The 8,281-nt window shown below is 35.0% G+C and overlaps 1 long non-coding RNA gene across 1 annotated transcript; it reads right to left on the bottom strand.

Moving 5' to 3' along the window:
* Positions 1-3,474: 3,474 nt before the first annotated feature.
* Positions 3,475-6,437, bottom strand: LOC110880442. The gene is made up of 5 exons (XR_004870436.1): positions 6,209-6,437; positions 5,950-6,061; positions 5,462-5,832; positions 5,200-5,357; positions 3,475-4,559 (listed from the first exon to the last, which is right to left on the bottom strand). It is a non-coding gene; the product is annotated as an uncharacterized LOC110880442 (long non-coding RNA).
* Between the last annotated feature and the right edge of the window lie 1,844 nt (positions 6,438-8,281).

Genomic DNA, 8,281 nt, shown 5'->3' with positions numbered 1-8,281 from the left:
TTATATGGATAATAAAAGCTACTACAAAAGTTGTACTCTTTTCTATCCCAAAACACATGTGCATGTTATTCAGATGTCTGTCTGAATAGAGATCCACACATACAAAAAGAAGGCTCGAACAACAGCTTTCGTATATGTTTTAAGTTCTTGCAAGAATGGCTTGTTTTACATGTCCGGACATGTGAAGGCCATCTTCGTGCATTGGCCTTGATCCTAACATGTGTCGCTAAAACATCAAAGCCGTTGTAAACAAACCAAACATCCAACAAACCGTGAGTACATCTATAAACAATAATAGTGTGTATATCTATATACAAATCAAACATCCAACAAACCGTTGGTGAACCTTTTGATAGAAAGTTCCTTTATTTTTAATTGTTAATACATATATAAAATAACTAATAGAGTAGGAAAACCGTTTAACTCGCTCTATCATAACACCTTCTTTAAGCTCTCCAACTCCTAAATAATCACACATTTAGATCGCTCATACTGCATTACTAATGTAGAATGTTTGTTTTTTCCAATTGAAGAAGTTTGCTAGACAAACTATTAATCCCTTTAATAGTTAATCCACATCTCGCAAGATTTTAGATTTATACATAAATCGTGTACCTTTCACCACACTGCTTACCAATACGACTGAGAAGAGACTGTGTTATGAGAGACCATTTTGTGGGCCCATCCATATGTTTTCACCAGCTCAAGGACTTTTTCATCCTCCTACAGAGAAAATAATAATAATAATAATAATAATAATAATAATAATAATAATAACAACAGCAGCAGTAGCAGTAGCAGTAGTAATAATAATAATAATAATAATAATAATAATAATAATAATAATAATAATAATAATAATAATAATAAAAAGAGACCATAAAAGCTGTTTTGATCAAACGTGTCAAAGAGTAGGAGGGGATGTGGTGAAAACCTCATGAGTCTATGGGCCTTTAATAAGTTATGAATTAAGAACCTTTTTCCAGTGATGCAAACATTGGACTTCAGATCTATCAGAAAAATACACAGCTACAAACACCAACTTTTATAATTGATTTAAAAAAACATTCATGTAAAGCCCATGAATTCCAATCCCATATAAAGCATAAGAAAACCAATAAGCTGGTGAGAGAAACAAAAAGAAATTACGTTGTATAAATATGTAGGGACCAAAGTCTCATATGGATCACTGAGAATAATCACTCCACAAACATTAATTATTGGAAATTTCAAAAGCAGTAACTATATGAAACCAAACCATTGAAATCATATGAACATTGAAATTTAAAATCAAAGTGACTCAATAAGACGGGCACTATTGCCTTTTTTGTTAGACTTGAACCCGTACCACTTTAATAAGAATAAAAACACGTGATACCACTAACCCAAGACGCCATCGGCTTTTTTTAGTTATCTAATATACTTTAATGATTGGCATTTGTTTACTTATTGAGATACACGGCTCCTTATAACTTATCATTTCTCTCATTATATATGTGAGAATGACATGTGAGACAGAACCTTTTATGTATGTGCGGGTATAACTGAACCGAACTTAACTATGGATTGGGAGTGGCTGGGGGAGTTCTTGAAGGGAATAGCGAAGCCTGCGGCCGCCACCGCGGTGGTCAGGGCCGGCTCAACCATTTTGGTGGCCTAAGGCGAAGTAAAAGCTTGTGGGCTTTTTAGTCACGTCGTCTACAGGGTACGTTTAGCCAATCCCGAATAAAAAAATACTAAAAATGGGAAAAATTCGTACCAGCCATTCATTGTGGCCTTGAAACCCTCGGTTTTAAGGTTTTAACTAACTATACGATAATTTATCAAAACTACTGTCTGTAGAGTAATTAGGAAAACAAACCTTGATGAAAAACACCGGCTGTGTGCTGGGAATTGCGTGTGGTTTCCCAAATAGAGTTTAAAGCAGGTTCGGTTTGAACCAGATCAGGAACATTGTTAGGCACAAAACGTATTTGATGTTGCCCATCTACAAATACAAAAGCATAATAAGTTATAAAAGAACTGAGAATAAGTTATGATAAGAAATTGGCTCCTGAATAATTTGAATACCATAAAATGAAGAAGATTGACTTCTTGAGTTAAAGTGGATGGTTTCTTTTTCTTTTTGTGGCTTTCGGCGACGGGCATTGTGGTCAGAAAGCCTCTGGCGACAGCTCCACTTCTTCCCATCAATTAAACGTGCGACCTTAAACTGATTTCTCCATTCAATTGGTGGTAACTGCTCATCAATTTCACAATGTGGACATGGTAGTTCAGGGGTCTTCAAAACATGAAAGTATAAATTAAAGGGTAAAGGTGGAATGGAAATATCCGTATATTTATTGTAATCCATCAAAGAGACTTTGCCAGATATAGATAGATATAGATTATTAAGTAAATTAAATGCAATTAATAGGATTTTTATAGGTTGGTGCATTTAAAACAACCATAAATTTTGGTTTTAAAATAGAACATATAACTAAACTTATATTTTTAAGTATATAGATATAGATAGTGGGAAACCCGCGCGTTGCAGCGGGGTCGACAGTACAATACGGGGCTATGAACAAAATTCAAACCTTCGACGATAAGTTTTTAACGGCTTCATGAGACAGTTAAATAATAGACCAAGCATTCATTTTTTGTTTATGTTGCGTGATGTTATATTGGGATAGAAAAGCTTTTAGAGAATATTAGGCCACATGGTGTGGAGGTCGTCCAGACCCGGCGACGCCCCCAAACACCATTTCGGATGGTTCGTCGTCGTCGTCTTGAACGTCGGGGGGGGGGGGGGGGACGACGTTGATGACGGGCACAAAAAGACAAAACCCCTCTCACACACACATATACATAAAACACACACACACACACACACATATATATATATATATATATATATATATATATATATATATCTTGGCCTCTCCCACAATATATGAATTCCAATAATTAACCTAAACAAACACTCACAAAACAAAAGTCACTAACAACAATACTCATGTCGATTTTGAATCAGGCAAGGAACCAAGATTAACAATAGAAATGAAATCATAGCTATCACCAGAATACTTATTGGTAAAATTAAACAACCCATTTTGACCAAAACTGTTCTGACCCCTTACATTATGTGACGCAACGAACCAGTTTTGCCGTACTCAAAAATATATATATACAGATTTGTTACTGTTTTTTGTTGTTTGATACGTTTACAAAAAAAGATTACATGAACTATTTTTACCCAATCCTGTTATGATCAGCAGCGACATGATCGATGATCAATCTCAAAAGCCTGTCTTTAGAATCGAAAATGAAAAAAATAACATATGAAGATGAAATCCGAGAATTAGATTTCTTCGCAGCGCAATGTACTAACCCTGCTGCCCCATTCAACGGTTTAGTTTACTGGTGGTCAAGGAAGACGACGCCTCAGCCACTGGCATAAGGGGATGGTGTTAGACCATTGAAGATGTCCAATGTAGCTGACCCGATGTTGTCTTCCAAATCTTCAACAGTATTTTGAGCGTACAACTAAAAAAGTATCAAACTTACACATGCCTTACCAACAACAACCACCTATATTATTAATTTAATTAAATAATAATGAGCATAAAGAGAGTTCAATACATATGTCGTTACCGCTATCAAGACGATTGCATATGCCAAGTGGAGTGGTGAAATAATCCTACAAGAACTACAGGTTCTACAATATCACAAAAAAGATTAACTTTGTAGACTTTAACCGCATGGTTCTAAGTTCTAATTCACATAAAACCACATATGTATGTAATGACTAATGATTAAAAAACAATGGACACCCTAAATACCTATTTAAATTCATTTTGTTATCTACTATATGAAACACGTGTAAACAGATATTCAATGAAATCTGATAAATGTACAGCTGTCTTAAAACTTTAGATATTGTCTCACTTTACCCCCTCTAAAATGGCTTGTCATGTCATGTGATATGTTAACTCAGTTATTATGTTGTGGTTATTCTAGGGTGGCAAAATGGGTGGGTTGGGTAGGTTTGGCCATATGGGTAATGGATTAGAATGTTTTTATTAAGAAATGGGTTAGGATGAGTTTAGGTCAAGATGGGTTTTTGTCAAGATGGATTTGGACATGATAGGCTAAAAATATAAATATATAAAAAATTCAAATTTTTTTTTAAAAAATCAAAAAAATAAATAAAAAAATCAAAAAAAATTAAAAAAATTAAAAAAATCAAACAAATAACTTCTCGCGATTGATGGACGTGGGGTTGTTTCGGGCTGTGGTATTGACGATGATTAAACATACGGCGTATAATCATTTTGTGGCGGGTGTGGGTACCGTTGAAACGGGCCAGACTGTTAGGAGGTTGTGGGAATCTGGGTTGAGAGGGATTGTAGATTATGCACTGGAGCATGCAAATGATAATGAATCTTGTGATAAAGCTACTCACCTGAAACAGACGCCTTTCTCTTCTTCCATTTTACCAGCATTTCTACTGCCTCCACCTCGGGACTTTTGTTTTCAAGCAATGTCTCTTCAGAATCATCACTTTTCTTTATTTCCTGGGCAAGAACAAAACATTACACCAATCTAACACAAACATAGTTTTATACTGTTATCACACTTCCACAATATTAATACAATACCCCAATGTGAACACTAAATCAAGAACATCTCCTTTTAAAATATAGGTATTGTTTGATTCAAAAAAAGCATCTTTGTCATACTACTAAGGTTGCTCATGGTCCACTTCAGCCGGTTATAACAAAAAACTCTAGGCCAGACTACTAACTATTATTTCGAAAAACAAGTAAACAACAAGCCAAACCGGCCGGATTGAAGGGGTTGGCTAGACCGGCTGTTTTACCAATCTAGTTTCAACAATTTGGATCAGTGTTTTCTTTTCAATATCCTTGGTTTGTATTAAAAAGTTAAATTGATAAAGATGATCAATAATTAAGATACACACACATAACCACAAACTTAAAAGTGAAAAAAAAGATAAATGATAAACATTAAAGAGGCCTTTTCGAGTTCACACAGCCGGTTCAAAGTTTCAAACCGGCCGACTGGCTTCGATTTAGTCAGCTCAACCGGCCGACTTTGCTTATTAATCAAATTTATCAACGAACAAGGTTATCTTATGAGTTATGAGTCATATATTCAATGTTATCGTTTTTCTCCTCCCAAACAATAATATACCTTCATGTTATCGGTTCTCCTCCCAAACGTCCCAGTCAACAATTTCAATGTATCCATGGTTCCCTTGGGTACAGGAAGTTTTTGGTTTATCTGCGCATACGCCTCCTTTAACCTCACACAATCAAACTCCACTATATTGAGACCCGCCCACACTCTTGCTGTCAAACAATCCATTTCACAGATCATGGTGTTCATTAAACACTAATCGTCACATTTTGACAGTTACAAACAAAAACAAAAACAAAGAAAAAGACAGTTTTACCTTGCAAGATGTCGTAAACCTTATCTACAATCTCAGAGAATGTTGGGCAGGAAACAACGTCGCCAGCAGTAATACCGTTGTAGCGTATCAATGCGGCTGAAAAGAGAGAAAGATCAAGTGGTCTAACCAGCGTCTGGTAGCTGTCAAGTTCAGTAACTTTCAATACCTGTGTAAACCCTACCTTATTTCTAGATTCAAGGTGAACAACAAAACTAACAAAAATGCATACCACAATCTCAATTATCAATTTACCATCAGTATCCTAGTATCCTGAAGTCGACGCAATCCCATTATCCACCTGCTCACACGACCACCATTCCACCAAAGCTTCCCGAAACCGCTGCTATTCCCTAAACACTTCTCCAAATCACCTAAAACACCAACACAACAGCAACCAAATTCAATATTCAAATCACCCAACCTCCTGAACTTAACAAAAACTATATTAAACCCACAAGTAAACAACAGCTAGAAGGGACTAATCTTACTGTAGTCACCGGAATACTTGCTGGAAACCTATTCCGTCGTCGCCGTCGGTGTCCAGATCCACCGCTGTTGCCTGATCTACCACAACTTGTCTCTCCTTTGTCATCGAATAACCTGAAAATCGCAATACAATATTGAAAGAAAACCCTCATGGATGAAGAATAAAACCTGAAATAATACAACCCACATAAACATAACTAAAGAACCAAAAACCCCAAAATTGTACAATTTCGAGTTTGATTTAAGTGATTATGATAGTACCTGAAATTGTGAGTGACCAAGAACGCAAACGATCTGAAACAAATAGAAGTAAAGATGAAGCTCTAACAACTCACTCTGATTTATACCATCAAAATGATAACAATCGATACCAGTGAAGAGAAATTGAAGCAGCAATTGTTGATTCTAGCATTCAAGATGGTTAATTATGGCATTCAATGGCTTGAATTGATTAGAGTGAAGGGAATCTGAAGCAACTATTGTAAATGGAGACCCGTGCTCTGATATTGGTCATAGGTTAGAATTGATGAAAGAAGATTAAGAGGGGTATAATGGGAAGAAAAAGGTAAAAATATTAGGGATTTTAAGTTTTAACTACCTTTTCATATGCCATCTTAAAATTAGGGATATAAATTACCATCATATCCATGGAAGATGCTTTATATAGATAATATAGATAGATATAGATATATAGATAGATATAGATTATTAAGTAAATTAAATGCAATAGATAGATATAGATATATAGATAGATATAGATTATTAAGTAAATTAAATGCAATTAATATGATTTTTATAGGTTAGTGCATTTAAAACAACCATAAATTTTGGTTTTAAAATAGAACATATAACTAAACTTTAGAATATATATAGATTACATGTGTACATGTGGTAGACTCATAAGCATAACCAATAAACTCAACTCATTTGTTAAACGACCACCAATTAAGCTATGCTTAAATTCATTAAAGCTCAAGTTGCGATCTTAGCGAGCTGATATATGAAGAATTTGACTCATGTACACTTTACTTCCAGGTGTCATTTTGAACCGAACCGATTTCAAGTTGATATAAATTGGTTTGGTTTCTATAGAAGAACTTATATATCTAGATATGTCGTTTTTAGCCATATTTTATATTTTACCTATAAAATATCACTCAAATTAATCGATTTTTCCACATAAATAGTTAATCTCTATCTCCATTTTAACTAAAAGATTCATTTATCTAAACTTTGTTTATTTTTGGAAAACCTCACATTCAATTCTCCATCTCAATTCTTGTCTTACTTAAAAACACTTATTTTATGGTTTTGTCTTCATTAATAGTCATTCTATAAATAAAGAGGATTACCATTTATAAAAATTTCACTAGAAGGATGTCTGAGCTATTCTCTGTTTTTCCTTCATATTTATAGGAAAACTGACTTTAAGAAGCTATAACGTGAATACCTATACAACTTATTCACTTAATCAGAAGAGTAAAGTACACAGATAGTTCATGTGTTTACCAAAATTTTGGATTTAGTCCCCAACTTTCCAAAAGTACACCGATAGTCCTTGTGGTTTGCACTTTGCAACACATTAAGTCCCCAACTTTTTTCTAGAAGTACACGAGTGGTCCTTGTGGTTTGCACTTTGTAACCCATTTAGTCCTTAGTTTAAACCTTCCAAAACCTTTAGATTTGTTGGCTATGGACTAAATGCGTTACAAAGTGAAGACCACAAGGACTATCCGTGTACTTTTGAAAACCTAGAAACTAAATCAAAAAATTTGGTAAACCACAAGAACCATTCGTGTAATTTACTCTAACCAATTGGTAAACCTAGGGGTGTAAACGAGTCGGGCCGAGCCTACTTATTTGAGCTCGAGCTTAGCTCGCGAGTAAAACCCAAAGCTGGAGCTCGGCTCGACTCGGCTCGAGCTATTTTGAGAACAACCTTAAATAAGCTAAAAACTCGTCTCAAACTCGCTTCATTATCGCTTAAACGAACTAAAGCTCGACTCGCCAATGTTATCATCATCATTATTATTATATTATATATAGAAAAATAAAATGTTGTTTGAGCTCATTTAGGCTCGCGAGCCTAAACAAGCTTTGTCTTTCAGGCTTGATAACTAAACGAGTTCTATTTCAGGCTCGAGCTCAGCTCGTACAAGCTTTTAAACGAGCCAATAACGAGTAACTCTCAAGTCTCTTGGCTTGTTTACACACCCCTAGGTAAATTGTAAACCACAAGAACCATCCGTGCAGTTTACTCTAATAATAAGAAAGTGAAAAATAAGTATTGGGGTGTTAAATGTAACATTTATCAAACTTTAGGTATCAAACCCA

This window comes from Helianthus annuus, chromosome 10, assembly GCF_002127325.2.
Source record: "Helianthus annuus cultivar XRQ/B chromosome 10, HanXRQr2.0-SUNRISE, whole genome shotgun sequence".
Classification (NCBI taxonomy): domain Eukaryota; kingdom Viridiplantae; phylum Streptophyta; class Magnoliopsida; order Asterales; family Asteraceae; genus Helianthus; species Helianthus annuus.
The sequence above is the reverse complement of the archived record's forward strand: the minus strand, read 5'-3'. Positions and strand labels throughout refer to the sequence as shown.